Below are 16298 nucleotides of genomic sequence, written 5' to 3'. Positions count from 1 at the left end.
GAAGGGGAATAGACAGTTGTAGTAGGACAATTTACTCCTCTTCCACACTTAGGGAGGCAGGGAAGCTGCTTTGAGAGCCTGCATCCCCATTTCCAAATTCAATGTTCTTTCTCCATGGCTCTTCATGCTCTCCTATCCCCTACTGCTGGTAAAAGTGGGAAGCAGCTCCGGAGAATTCCTAGGAGACACCTAGGTTTGCTTTCTGAGAAACCAAGACTGCCTACTTCTACATAGGAAGCGGGCAAGTGGATAAGGCTCCTATTTAGCAAAGTCATCCCATAGGTAGGACCAAAAATTCACCAAAATGGTGTTGCTTCCACAACTACAGTGCTTCTGGTCTGTGCCAAAATCCCATCACCTGTGTGATATTTTTAGAGTGCAGGAATATTGAAATCAAAACCAATCTGGAAGGGGACATGGGTGTGACAATGAATCCTTCCTGAGTCTTCTTGTCTTTATAGAAAATGTTAAGTACTATTGTAATCAGCCTTCTAAAATTAATTTCACTCCATGGCTCACTGTTAATCAATGTCAATTTACCTGAAAAATACATCATTTGCCTCATGGAAAAGAATATTCAACAAACATTTTGCAATAGTACCTACAGGACAACTGGACACATTGTCTCCTCCATATTAAGAATTATATAAAATACCAAGGGCAGTCATGATCTTCTGGCCACAATTTAAGTACAACTTGTCCTATGCACTAGGCTACTTTATAGATGATTCTGTCTCACTCTTTTACCAGTATTTTGGAAGATTGTCTCCTGAAACTACCTCACTCCACAAAACCTTGTACACACTGCAAATCTATATGCCTGCTAAGAGAGTGATCTAGACCTAAAATGAGAGGTATCAGACTGGTCAGTTTAAACGCCTAAATTGCCTTTAGCCATCGGCTCTCTCAGCCAGAGAACTGTAATTACCACGAAGGTTGGGAGGCACTTACTGTTGCTGCTTACTTTTTGTATTTCTCTGTTATATTTGGAGTTATTACAGATTATACTCAAGTTACTACAAAGTGTTATTTCCCAAGTGAAAAGACTCTTCACAAACTATTGTCTTACTTCCTGTTTTCATTTTCAATAGCAAGTTACCAAAACATTTGTTAGAGAGAGAAGAAGCATAAAGATTTATTTTGGAAAAAAAATTTTGCACCTGAGGAATAAGTAAATAGGCTCTTGTTGTCTTCTGTTTCCATTTTGTTTCTTTCCTGTACATAAAGTGAAACAAAATGGTGGTATCTCAGCTATGACGATTTTAGAAGTATAGTATTTAATTAAATCTTTCTTATGTCGAAGTACTGTACCTGTACTGTATGTGCTTCTTGTAGATCTGAGGCTTGGCAAGTTTCACTCAATTAGAAAGAGATCAGTCATTTGGGAACTGAAAGCAGTTTTCTGGAATATCTCCATTAAAAACAACACTGAACAACTTTCTGAATGTAAGAACTCCTAAAAAGTAAGTCATTAAAAGCCATTTTTTAAACTTGGTCTTTTAAATTCGGTGCATAAATATACCATTTAGTTCTTTCCTCATTTGACTTCAGAGACTGTTTTAAGTACATAACACCTGTGACATTAAATAACACTCATGGTAAAAGGCACTTTAAGAAGCCTGTAGCATTCTGGTTTCAAATAGTTCCTGCTACAGTCAGTCAGCGCTGTTCACAAGAAGGAGTAGGACACATGGATTTTTCTCCTGCGTTAGCTTCTCTTTGGTTATAATAATGATTCATCTTATAAATCCGGATTTGGAGTTCTATTTCATTACCATCGCAGAAAACCATGCAGTACCAGCAATGGAATAGATACATGAGTAGAAGAAAAGAGAAACCACTAAGGACTCCAGTATGGCTCCGACTTTTCAGAAATACTCTAGACAACTGCAGCAAAGTAGGGAAAGAATTTTTTCTCTTCCTGAGAAGATGAAAAAGTGGTCTAAAAAATAGTGCCGGTCAGCTGCACCAGATTTGCTGAATAGCTTATATGCAGCTAAGGAAGAGAAAGACAGTTGTTACATAGCATTAAAGAAATGTGCAATATTCTTCAGTCACAGAAAGGTAATCTTGAAGCGGCATGAGTTTCACATAAGAAATCAAAAAGGGGGAGACGTGCAGGTTTGTATGTACTAAACTGTAAACCCATAAAAAGGTGCAATTGCAAAACAAAATGGAAGACTCTAAAGATAAGTCTACAAAATACTATCAGAGTGGATTTGCAAGAAGCCACATAAAAGACTGCACAAAGTTTTGAAAGAAAATACAGACCTTTGGGCAAATCTGTTATGTTTATAATAAGTAAAACCATTTTGCAAAAGTCTGCAGACCAGAGCTGAAGAGAAACAAAGAATAGCTAGAAAGAAGAAATCATAGCAAAAATTATTCAAGAAATTGCTACATGCAAAGACTGGATTACTACTTTGAATATGAATAGACTGCATACTATTTACAGTTGGACAGAACACACAAGTAATACAATATTTGAAGTTACAGCAAGGCTTTTGAAATTAAAATCTAATTGTGTTGAATACAAACAAGAAAAAAGTTCACAAGAGGGTAATTGTACTGTGGTGAATGTGAACTGCATGCAAAGGCAAGACAAAATTAGGAAGAGTTAAACTCTGCAATTGTTTCAGAAATGATGCACTGTATCTGTTATAGGACTGGAAATATGTCAGATGCTAGATGAAAGAGCAGATATTATAGAAAAACAGAAGTCCAAGGAAATAGAAAACAAAAATACAAAGAGAAAGCAGAACATAATCAAATGTGTAATTGAATAGAGAAATAATACATAGGAAAGATATCTCTAATTTTTCTTTGAGATATATGGTCGAATTTCACTCATATTGCCAGTGTAATTGTACACAAGCATAGTTAGCCAGATAATTTTTGTCTCAGTGCAAGAGTATGCCCATAATATCAAAAGTATGCCAGACAGCTCAGTCCTGAAAGCATGTAGCTTAGGGATAGCTGATAGAAATCACTCTCACAACTAAGATGAAATTCTGACATTAATTAGGAAGGCATTTAGGATGGGTATAAATGGTAAAGTCCAAAAGACATAGTATACAGGAGTCCATATATAAAGGCTAACATGTCCTTTACTCTGCTGACTGAAATAATAACTTCAAGGCTGTTTTCACTGAGAAATCAAGAATGGAACAAAAAGTTGTTTGTCTGGCAAGCATCAGACCAAAGATATAAGGACAAGCTTACATGGCAATGAGGAATAAGGCCTGATGGGGAGAAACTCCCGGGGGTTTAAGAAACCTTCATCCAACCTTTCCCCAATGGAAAACCCTCCGCTTATAGACACAGAGTGGGTATGGCTGCCAGGGCACTTTAAACAAGCTGATCAAAAAGTCCTGTCCTCTTTGTCATCATCATATGGCAGCACACCAGCCGCATGTGCCTGGTGGAAACTTCGTTGTGGTTAATCAAGATATCACCAACCAGGATAAACAGGTAAATGGTAATCCAGAGAGCCATTGCCTACTGCCAACTGGAGGCAAGCTTCGCTCTAGGATGTCTTGGCACTGAAAACCAGTGTTTTAGGACACTGTACCAACAGATTAAGGGGTACTGGAGCTAAAATTGCCTTCATCCATGAAAGAATCACTACAATCATATCTTGTCTTACCTAGTGGATGACTATGGTCATGGAAGAAATTTCTGGGAAGGTATACTCCTCTGACCAAGGAATCAAGAAACCATCTAACAAGAACTACAGAAACCAACCAGCTCTAGGGCAGAAAGGCTGGTACTTCAGAAAGACTGGACATCAAAGGCATAGGGGATTACCTCTGGCTAGTGGTAGAGGATATCCAGCAAGTTGATTCAGTGGATTTTTTAAAAAAGATATAAAGTATTCCCATTAGTCAAAGGAAGACTTTTAAAGTAATTAAGGATTGAAGGGGCATGGTCTATACAAAGAACAAGTCAAGCTAAGTACACACAAAATTCCTCTGAGGTGGTCACCTTAAGGTGGAGAACTAATGGGATAACAGAACCCCATAATCATAAAAAAAAAGAGTGAGAAATCTTCAGTCTGCTCTTGTGTCTTGAAGAACACTCTGGAAGCAGAACCTGCTGAAAAGGGGTCTTCCTCTTACTCCACCACTGTTTTAAAGGAACAGGTTGGTGTCTCAGGAGCCCCTGTTAGCTTGGTCTTGTGATTTTGCTTATGGAGTTAAGAGTTTCTCCAGGGATGTTTAGCAAAAGAGGAGAAAGCCTGCTTGACTCCCAGAAAAGATGAGGAAGAGCTCCTGTGCTGAGTCTTGCACTTTCTCTTCTGAAGGACTTTCAGCGTAAAGAAATGCTCAACTTACAAAGGTAAAGAATACTGCCAAGTCAATAGCCAAGTCACTTAATGATACATAGGAAGCACAAGCAGAAGCTATATAGAGAGTCAACATCAAGTAAAAGGACCTCTCTATAAATGAGTCCAGGGAGGAATATAGTGAGTACCATTATAAGCCATGCAGCTGAGCAATGTTAGAGTCACAGCTGGCACCCACACACCATTCAGTTATTCTGGAAAGTCTTCTGAGTCACCATTCCAAACAAGGAGGTCTTGGAAGAAATGCTTTGAAATAAAGGTGAATGGCCAACCCTTGTAGACCTACATCTGTTCAAACCACATCTTGAGAGCCAGCGATTTCTTTGTCAAAAGCTTGTTTCTTCTTTTTGGTTGTAGCAATTTAAACCAATACAGGAGCTGTCAGCTGGACAGCTCATTCTCCAGACTGTTTGAAGAACCTACTGATTTCCTTATTAACTGTTCTCAGAGATAACACCAATGATCCCTACAAGTCCAGGACTTGAATCCAACTTTGAACATCTTCCCAGGGATATGTACTTCCCTCAGGCAGTTAAGACAACAGCTGCAGCCATCAAAAGTGGAAAAACAGGTTCCCCAGGGGAAAGTCCAGCAGCCTATGCCAAGTAAAGGAAGCAGGTAACTTCAGAGACAGCTGGTGAAGTTTCTCCCCACAAAAAGCTGAAAACCTGAGCAAAGTTTATATATACATATATATATTTCTGTGTGTGTGTGTGTGTGTGTATGTATATATGTATGTGTGGAGGTGTGTATATGTATGTATACACACACACATATATGGAAAGTCTATATTTATATTGCATATCCATATATATACATTTTATAAATAAGCTATTTTTATGAATAATTATATATGTACAGAACTTGGAGCAGGGATCTGAGGTCTTGCTCCAAATCAGACAGACTGCTAAGATGGGGCCTTGAAATCCTTCAAAACTGAATGCCTGGAATGAGGAGAGGGCTCAGTTTGTGCTTCTCCCAGTGTGCTTATCAGTACATGACAGTGTGAAGATATATGTAGACAGGTACTCAACAGAGAAAGCCAAACTCACAGCAAGTTGACAAAAAGCATAAAGACAGTAAGAAGATAAAAATACTAGTTAAACATGCCAAAGAAAAGGAAAGACCAGAACTTGATGTTGGAGACCAAAATGTTAAGCACAGGGTTTTCACAGTATATTCTTCATTGATAAGAAAATGATATCAAAATTGTTAAAAGATGGTTTAGAAAAAAAACCTTGGAGTTCTGACCTCTACTTAACTAAATTACAGAGCAGCATTCTTGAAGTGGAGATTGATTTCTATTAAATACTTCAGCAGACGACAATAGGACTACTTGATTATGCAACCATCTCTGTTAAAAACTGTGGCACTGTAAATTCTTTATAAACACCAAAAAATCACTATGGTAAAGTATATTTAGGGAACCACAAAACAGCATGTCATATATATGTCATACATAGCAGCAAAACAGGGGCTCAAAAGKCAGTATTCTCTCATAAAGATGCTCTTTGTCACAGACAGAGTGCAGAGTAGGACACATCCCCAGCTTCTGTCACAAAAGGAAGAGGAAAATTAGTAAGATACTGAATCTAAAAATTCCAAAATAGAAGAGACTGTAGAGAAGCCAAGGGATGATCAGTTAATCTGAGGAAAAGACTATGAGCAACACAAACTAAAACTCAATGGATGCCTGCTTTACAAGAATTCAAGTGTAGGTTTCATAAGACAAAGGTGACCAAACTGAGATTAACTGAGAACTGTTGAAATACACATTCTTCTTTCAGAGGGGAAAAGACCTACGGGTGGCTGGCCTTTTAAAAAGATTTCAACATCATGCTTTCAAACAACTACTGTTAGGGTCACTAATCATTAGCTGCCTGACAGAATGGGAGCCTTTCTCTCTCCTCTACACATTTCTCCCTCCTTTATGGGTTAGTTTAATTTTTATTTGTATTAAGGACTCAGTCACTAGTGCATAAAAACATGACACTTAGATGGGTAAATACAGGTTAGGTTGCAAAATTTTATATGCCCCAAAAATTAAAATGTTAGTCTTCACTTTCATATTTCTTTTTTCTTAGCTGTAAAATGGGAAGAGTAAATTTAACAGTACAGCTCACATGAGTCATTAGGCATCATTAAGATTTCTACAGATTATATTTTTTAACTACCAAGTGTTATTATTATTATCTCTTTCTCTCTGATGAAGGGATTTAGAATATCTTTCAGCATATTTCTTATCACGTATTCCTTTTTTTTAACTCAGACATTCAAATTGTGGTTTCTTGAAAGCTCTGTATAATATCTGGGTTGATGACACATCTTGGGACTCTCCTAAGATAGCCCCAAGTGTTTTATGCATATACTAAAATTAACATTCTTTGGTTTAAATTATAATACAACCCCAAATCCTAGCTCCTAGGCTAAGAACTGCAAATGCATGCACTTACTCCTATGATCTGGGGGGACCTGCAATTTATGAGTCTCATCCTCTAAATTCATATTATGTAAAAAGCTATATTAAAAGAATATTATTAAGGTTGTAAAGACAAATATTCAAAAGTTAAATGCCAGAATTAAGGCCAACTCTGGAACATCTTATTACCCATTTAGTAATGCTCACTTTGACATTAATTTCTAGRTATGAAAGTAAGAGTCTTGCAATGGACGCTTAAATGTTGCTTTATAAGATTTGCTCATCGGAATATTACTGTACCTTCACATGTCAGCACAATTTTCCAATTTTTTGTGAACTGCACTTCTGCATAATTCAACACACACACATACCAGTTCATGAATGCCATGACAAGCCCACTGTGCTCCCTACACATGCCTTTTCTCCAGTAACTGAGTTTATTATTTTGATGGCAAAATGAAAAAGGTGCTATGGAATTTATGCAGTGTAGTTTTCTTTTGTGCACAATAATATTCTAGACTATGCTGACAATTTTAGGGCTTTAAATCACCAGAAGAACAACTAACAACTCTTTATGATACCACAAAATGACTGTATTGTACTACGACTGTAAAAGGCTGATGTGAAAATTATAGCTGAGGTTTTACCTCTTTTTTTAAATTCATTTTTCTGTTTTCAGGCTACTTATAGACAAATTTTGACCGCGACAAGCAGTGGCAGTGGTTGAACAGAATCTTTCTTTACAATAAAAGTTAATACCCTTCAGCTTTAGCTAATTTTGAACACAAGGAAGCTCCTTAGCTAAAGAAAAATCACAAAATGATAATTAAAACAACAAAAATTTGAAAAATTCTCCATAAAAGCTTCATAAATATTGTGAGCTCCTTTTTCCTGCTAGCACTGTTTGTTTGTTTGCTTGTTTGTTTACAAATTTTGATCTAGTAAAAGCTTGCATGAAGGGAGCCCTGCCAGGTCATAGGGATAAAATACTTTCACCACTTACTGATTTCCCGCTCAGCACTAGACTGCATTATCAGTCACAGCTTCTGTTCCCCCTCTTTTTTTTACCCCTAAAATTATCTTAAAGCAGATAGCCCAGGAATGGTCTATGAACCACGGGTATTCCCAGGAAGCTCCACTCTGCATACCTTAGTGGGTCTGGAATGATCTGCAGGTGCTAGCTTGACCTCTCGCCCCCTGCGCAGGTGTGGGAGCCCTGGCTGGGGGCATCACTAAGCAAGCGCTAGGCACCAGCTGCTCGGCAGGTGGCCGTGCAGGGAGCCTGCCTCACCCTGCCTGCCAGCCCTGCGGGGAGGCCCTGAGGCAAGCTCCTGTACACCGCCCTGGCGTCCTACCAAAGGCGGGAGGAATGGGAAAGGAAAGGTTTACCAAATAGCTGTAAAAACATGATCCAAGATGTAAGTTGGAAGCTAATTTTCAAATCCATATGACATTTTATTTTACTTTTTGAAAAAAAAAGAAAAAGATTGCCCACATCTGGATTGCTTTTGGCAATTTACATGAGTTTTTTCAAAATGCTGTTTTCCATCCCTAAATCTATGGGGCACACTAGATACTTCATTTAGATAAGCAGCTTTTGGTCTTGAATGACAGCAACTCTTCATATGGATTTTTATTATGCAGATTAAATACTCTCTAATTACACATAGTGGAATACTTCATAACAGTCTACTGTGTTATGTCAATAATCCATTATGATATGAATAGAAGCTTGGTAAAACTTCTGCAGAAAGCAAATGAGCGCTTATAATCTTGTTGGAAAAAGCACAACAATCCTATTGACAAGAGCCCAATGGGACTGCAGAGATACAGTCTCATGAACTGCTATTGAAATGCACAGAAGAGTCATATGGTACTAAAGAAATGTAAATACTAATAAAAACACAGAACTTCGAACTTAAGGTTAACTCTCATCCAGATTCATTCCTTGTGCCAAAAGGAGCAACTCCACTAAATCCAGTGGTACTTTATCCCTTCTTCCTACAAACAAGTTGGGACCTAATTTTCGATGCTTTTGTCTTCATTGCGTAGTTGACTATATAGTGATAATTTGAATGTGTCCCTTAGTTCAGCTCTTGAACAAGGGCAATTTGAGAGGGGAAACAATTCTGAAATGGAGTGAGGGCTACCCCATGGGGTACCTGAGGTCTCTTCTGCTACTTGCTGTCTCCAGTTTCTGCTGTTGCCTCCACTCAGGCACTGAGTCAAGCAGGCAGTGACAATAGTTAAAAAGGGATGGGAGGACTGAAAGCRGAAAGGATGGGGGATGTTTAAAAGCCATGAAAAGCAAAAATAGACATTTTAGAACTTTGCCCTGACCTGAATCCAAATCAAGTACTAAGCAATCTTAATCAAATACAATGTTATTTCTAGTTTATTTTGGCTGAGCCAAGATCACCAAAAGGTGTAATGTAGACCAGTAAAATTCATCAGCTGCTAATATACCTATCTTGTAGTTATGGAAGTACAGAAGAGCCACTCTACTGCACATTCCTCTGTGCCTCTCCGCCACCATCTTTGTCCACCCAAATATTTCAGAAAGTACCTTAGTGTCCAACAGTGTTAAATATCATGGGATATATCCCAAGAAATATTATTGCCATAAATAGTGCTCTCAGTTCTGGTGTAGACACAACACTCCAAATTCAATTTTCATTGCAGCTACATTTAGTTGAATTAGCATAACCTGACATGAGCAACTTCAGTACTGAAATCTGAGTTAACTATGTTGTGAAGATACACCCAGTATTGATGTTGGACCAGATCATTTTAGTGAGCCAGTTGAAAGAATGGCCCTATAAACAGTTGTATCAGGCTGATTTGAGGGTAGAGTAGTGATTTTTTGGTGTTCAGGGCAAGAATAAATGTCTGAGAATGAAGGAGTAGGGGGAAGACTAAGGGAAGGAGGAACTTCTTAAGGCAGCTTTGTATATGATTATATTTCGGCATTTCATGAAACTCTAATTCTAGGAATTGAACAGATCTCCAAAAAGGTATAAACCTAAATGACAAAGCAACTACAATATCTAGGGGGTGAATGAACTACTCATGGATATAAACCCTACTATTTTTTGATAGTTTCTTCTTAATTACAAGTACATCTGGTACCATAATCCGTTACTAAAGCCTCCAAAAATTAAGCTCCATTTTCAACTACTTGTGGCTTTGCTAGTCTTAGAGTGTCCAGGCTGAAGTAGCTACCTATATAGTTTATTTTTGTTTAAATGTTTAAATGTCTTAATGTGTTTAAGTGTCTTAATTTTGTTTAAATGTGCTTTGTTTAAATAGTTTTGTTTTCAGTGAGAATAAGAGAAAAAAAGTTCTCTGACTATATTAGTACATTCCCGTGATCTTTTCTTTGAAAGGCTTCAAAACTCTCAGAGCTTTGGAAAAAGGACTTTGACACAAAGCCACCCCTTGGCAACCTGGGGAAGAAACACTGAAATATGGCCAGTTTTTAAAGAATGTTACCAATTGCATGAGATCAAAAAATATAAATTTGATCCTCTCAAGAATTCGAAAACGCTGACATCAATCTCCCAAATTAGAAGTTCAAAAAACAGTAAGTTTCAGAAGCTTTTCTTTTTAATGTTTTTCACTTCCTTTCACTTTTTTTGTCAATATCTACATAATCTTTTTAAGTTAAAAAGCCAGACTTTAATGCATCTGAAAATATGCTTCCCTTTGGCTGCTCAAATAGAGATTCAAGGTACTCTCTGCTTATCCTTAAGAGCCCTTTTCTGCCACTTTTCTTATAATTGTTTCGACTCCTTCCTTTTTTCCCTGAGTCCTTTATTCCCTTCCAATATAAGAACTACAAAATGCTGCTGAAAAATTATAAAGACATACAAGAAACAAAAATCACTCTTTTTAGTGTCAAGTTTTCAGAATATTTTTCAAAAAATATCTACACAAGATTCAGCTATCTGTGGTCTTCACACCATCAGTTACTCATTAATTGCTGGGGGGTTTTCAACTCATGCTGCGCTTTCTGCCACTTAGTGACAAAATATTAAGAATCTTTCATTTTTGGAAAGCTCTGAATATGCAAAAATCGGTTATTATTTATACTTTTAATTTAAGGCTCATTAAAATAACTTTTCAACATTACTGACCTTGCTAATAAAGTATGCTCCATCTAATTCTAGCTCCTGTGTGACTAAAGTAGGAATGTACTGGCCCCTCCAAAGTGTTCTCCTTTGCTTCCAGGCTCCTGTGTGATCATACTGTGAATCTGCTACCCCCCAGAGTAACTAAGCATGCCTTTTCCAACCAAATACACAATGGTGAAGTTGCACTTTCCCAGTAATGGTTGCTCTGAACAGGTAGAGAGAAGAAGCAGCACGTCATTTCTGTGTTTTCAGTGACTTGCATTGCTTTCACTCCAGGTGCATAAGGAAGGAGCTACATGAATCAGGGCAGACAGAGCTGGGAAGCCAAAGGAGTCGACCTTGACAAAGTGACTGGTAAAACTGGGACCAGCCAGGCAAGAAACCTGGGAGCTGAGAGTGATGACAAAATGGGAGAGGAAGGAGGACACAGGGGACTGGATTTAGAGACTAGTTGACTTTAGCCTGAAGGGAACCCACTGATATTAGATGAAGAGCTAAGAGAAGATGAGTGACAAAGTTTTGTATACAGTTGTTCTGTAAAAAAGATAACATATCACTGATTAAAAGCTATCGGTAACACCTGTGAAGCAAAATTTGCAGTCACAGGTTATATCTTTTATTACAGCAAATGACATCGGTGGAGAGAAAGTTTTGGACATACAAAGGCTTCTTCAGGTCTGAAATAGAAAGAGCAATCTTCAACATTACGTACAAGTGCTGGGATTAACTAGCTATGCTAGTCAAAACTTACATACAACCTCATAAAACCTAACAGGAGTTACACAAAACCTTGATTGTGGCACTTCCTAATTTCTGAATACTTGATTCTGCAAACTCAGTAATACTGTCATTATTATCATGTATGTTATACACCTGTATGATGCCCAGAGCTGATCACAGCAAATGGTGAAAGGATATTCCARAGTTTCATATGAGTAAATTTGTGGTAATTCTCAAAACAAAACCTTCTTGTTCTTTGATATAGTCATTGAGTTTATTATACAAAAATCACAGTGAGGAAAAAATAGATGGTTTGTCTGCTGAACCATCATTTATTGGGTTCCTTTCACACAGTTGGTAATGAATGTTGATCATATCTTATTAGCTGAATACACAGTGCAGTTTGGTGGGTCTTCTCACTAGCAGTAAGGTAGATTACATATTTGCTATTACCTTATTAACCTTTATTGCTAGTGCTTTAGTTTATCAAGATAGAGTTTGTCACCCTTCAATCCTGTAATAAATCCAATTCAATGCTTCGTAGGTTGTTTCATTTCATTGTGTTCCCCTCTTTAGCTCAGTATTGTAGATTGTTACTCATTTTGAATAAAGCAGCCTCCAGATGAAACAAATAAAGTTTATTTACAATCTAACAGTAATAAAAGTCTATACAAAATAATTTACAGGTTGCTTTTACTTGTCTTTTGATTTCTAAGCCTTTAGAGTATACATGAACATGTCTTGTAGCTCTGTTCTGTAAGCAGGGACTTACTTCATTTTAATTAAAGTTGGAATTCCCACTGTAATCATATGAATTTTAAGAGTTGGGGCTTTAAAAAATATACTAAATATTCTGAGACTCTCAGCAGAATCATGAGTTAGCAACACTCAGCTGCAGAGCTGCATGATGCACGATGCATGATGAAACTGATTTTATCACATGGTTCCACAATGCATCATATATTTTTATTCATTTTTTCATGCATTTTTAATACATTGTCTGCTCTTTGGGCATTAATGCCTCTCCCTTCAGGAAAGCATAACTTTCTAAACACCTGAGCAGTTTCAAACATCTGCTATTTAATTTTTACCAGCCTTCCAGAGAGATACTTTTTTCTCCCCCTCAAATGTGTATTTTTTTCTGCTGAAATCATACACTTCTGAGGTACAGCATATGCACTATTCAGTCTCAAAATGTGAGTAGCTGAAGGGCTAGAAATCAGATCTGTATCATCTTAAAAAGGAAAGCAATACAGTTTCCTTAYAGGACTCAATGCTTGCTTTTGTTACTATTAAGTCAATAACAGATATCCACCATTTAAATGTTGACACTTTCATTAGTAGAAAAACTATTTGAAGTTATTTTAGAATTGGTTTGCCTTCAAGTCCTGAAGCTCTAACCCAGTCAAAGATATTAAATGCATCTTTTCTGGCATATAATTCTATTGATATCAGTGTAATTCCACACCGTAATGTGCTTAAATATTTTGCAGATTAAGGTCCTACAAACATGGCTATATAGGTAGAGAATCCCAAAACATCTTAATTCTAATATAGCTAAAACTTTATTAAAAAATAAAAGTAAATGTGTATGCATATATATGTGTGCATCTATATACRGATATATACACATATCATATGATAAAAAAGTTTGTATTGTTACTTCCTTGAAAGGATTTGCATGACTAGCTGAGCTTTGTGAAAGCTGTATCTATTGTCCTACCATGTAGCTGCCAAAACACAAAAATTTTTAAATGAACAGAATAATTCTACTCCCCTTTACTTAGATAATTGGCTAAATGACATAATTCAGCTTCATATTTAAAAAAATGAGGAGGTCTATATTAAAAATTTTGAGATGAATCATGGACCACTTGAAGGACCGTAAACAATTAATAATGATAAATGGGCTGCAATTTGTTGAAATAGATGCAGAGAGGTATCTAGGGAGATGCTGAAGATGTCAGTGTTGAAACGATTATACTAAAATCATAAATGCTCTAGAAGGGGCAGCTGATTAAATGAGAATACAATATATAGGAAATTTTCAAATGTAAGCAAATTCAGAGGGAAAAACAGAACCAGGATAATCAAAAGAAATTAGCACCCTGAGGTTACTTCAAAAGAAATATAAGATAATAATATGAAAAAGAGTAATTACAAGCACAATTATCTTCCCCCTCACACAGTTCTGTTGTGATATACTTATGGTTTAAAATACATTCAGGAACTTAAGACACTGTTGACATCATGGACCTGATGCACAGGCTATTAAAATGAAAGGGAGCCTTTCCATTACTGTCAGCAACTTTGGATCCAGCCTTACATGAATTTCCAGATTTGAGGTGGAGTTAATGTAGAGAGTAACAGAAGTTGGAATAAGCTAAGGAATACAGAATAAGGATAAGGTAATCAATCAATGGCAAATTCTCCCTGTAGTGACACAATAACCATATGATTATGCCCATGTTAGTATTTGCAAACATAGATGAGAGTAAAATGTTTAAAATAACATTTATATTGTTTTGTTTTTTTCTTCCATCAGAACATCAGTATACACAGATCGATGACTGTTCTGGGATTATTGTTTAACATGCAAACTTCAGAACACAAAAGTCATTTGTTTCCTACAGATTTTCTCCATGTTGGAGAACAGGGCCATAGTCAAACAGCTGAAGTGAGCCCTATGTAAAGATATGAAAGTATGAAATTTAATTTTCAAATAAGATAATCTTCCTGAGTCCAATGTGCTAAGCATAATAAATGAACAAACACACAGCACTTTATGCATAAGCAAAAATAAATCAGCGCAAGGTCCCTGTAATTCATCTGGCCAAGAAGACTTATTAGACAAGGTCAAATTATATGGAAATCAATCTTCATAGAGTGAATTTGATTTGCATTAGTAGATAAATGTTTATCATAATTTCAAATCAAGAACAAGAATATACGGTAATTCCTTTATCCATGTTCACAGTCTTTCATACCTAGGGACATACTGTTATGTAGCTGTGCTCATGCTTGGCTCAGCTAAGGAAAAATGCATAGAAAGGTTGCTCTAAGCAGAGATAGGTAAATCTGTCTTTTTTCTAGTTTTGGAAAAAAAGACTGTCCTGAGTTAACCAAAAGCTACTTTTTAACTAATCAAAAAACAGGGACAAAAAAATGTTTTGTTTTCCTTTGTCCTCTCTTACAACTCCAACAGGGAGGACAGCTGGCTTCAAATCCTTATTCTAACTTGACCAGATGAACTTGACCAGGCCTCATTTCCCATTCCAGAGGACTGTTCTAGACATGGACTTCAGCTTGCAAGTAGTTTGTCATCCTGCAACGGACCTCCTCTTCCTCAATTATGTGAGCTGTGCTCAGGTATGCCTATGAATCTAGTCTGAAAATCAAAATATGTGGTTTGGGAAATGCCAAACTGAACAATTTCAGTGTTTTTGTAATGTGTGGGTTGTTTTTTTTTAATCCAAAACTATTTGCCAAATTCAACCCATGCTTGTTTATCACATTGGTTGTCTCAAAATTACTTTTGGTGGATGAATAAATCATTGAAAATACTGAATCCCAGTCTTAGTTCTAAATCTCTTTTTTTCCCTTTGGTCTTGGTCTAGGTAAAGGCCTACACAGCTCGCAGTCTAATTTAGAGCACACTAACGTCCTAGAAGCCTGAGCTGTTTTACATTATACTGAGGCAGAAAGCTGTGCACTCTGTTCCAAATGTTAATTTTCAGCTCACTGAGAGGTAAAGAAGCGTTTGGTGAAATATTCATGTGAGGGAATCCTTAGATAATTTCTTCATCTTCAGGACCCAAAGCAGCCAGACATAAGGTCCATAATAAAACTTCTACATCTGAAGTGGAATATGACTAAGACTTATGATCTCTTTAAACTTTCTACTAAAATTTTCCACACTGAGCTTGATTCTTTTTTTCCTACAGTGGCTTTATACTGAGGTAACACCACTTATGTGAATGGGGTTATTCTGGATTTYCGCTGGCATCAGGCCTATCTGAATATGACAATCTGTCAACGCTGTAAGATAGTCCTAGATCACATACAGGCATCTATTCCCATAAGAGCACTAACAGGAGTTCCAAGTTTAACCTGGCGTATAACGCTCGTGCTACAAGTACTGAACACTTGCTGACTTCTAAGTGCCCACAGCTCTCAGCCCTTGGTGAAGCCAGTGGGACAGGAGCGTTCATCGCCCTCACAGGATAAGAGGCGCAGTTTGCYGTAAATACCTAACTTGTACAAATCCAGCTTTCCAGCCTTGGCCTGATTCAGCATACATAGCTAAACTGAATTTCCCATTCTAACCTTTTACTAATTAAAAAGCTTTAAAATCTGAATTGTGACTCGATGTTTTTCAATTAAATTCAAATAATAGGGCTTCTTCACATCAGGGCCAAACTCTAATGCAAGCTGTCTGGCTGCGACATAAACAGTGGAGCTGAGCCAATGAAAAGCAGTGCGTGTTCATGCCGCAGAGCGAGCCCTCTTCTTGGGAGGCTGGAAAAGCCTGAATAAACAGCTGCGTCCTTTTCATTTGCTTACTCCTTCCAGAGTTTTTATAACACTACCACTACTTTCTGATCTATCAAAAACATGATAAATTATTAGAACCTACTTTAAAAACAACCCAAAAAATGTAACACTTTCTCAGAAGCTGGCA

The 16298-nt window shown here is 37.1% G+C and overlaps 1 long non-coding RNA gene across 1 annotated transcript; it reads left to right on the top strand.

Annotated features, from left to right (window-relative positions):
• Positions 1–1417: 1417 nt before the first annotated feature.
• Positions 1418–11609, top strand: LOC112965710. Its single transcript, XR_003253367.1, has 3 exons — positions 1418–1463; positions 10151–10347; positions 11174–11609. It is a non-coding gene; the product is annotated as an uncharacterized LOC112965710 (long non-coding RNA).
• Positions 11610–16298: the final 4689 nt, after the last annotated feature.

This window comes from Apteryx rowi, unplaced genomic scaffold, assembly GCF_003343035.1.
Source record: "Apteryx rowi isolate R43461 unplaced genomic scaffold, aptRow1 scaffold_222, whole genome shotgun sequence".
In the NCBI taxonomy this organism is placed as follows: domain Eukaryota; kingdom Metazoa; phylum Chordata; class Aves; order Apterygiformes; family Apterygidae; genus Apteryx; species Apteryx rowi.
Note: the sequence above shows the minus strand (reverse complement) of the source record. Positions and strands in the feature narration are given on the sequence as shown.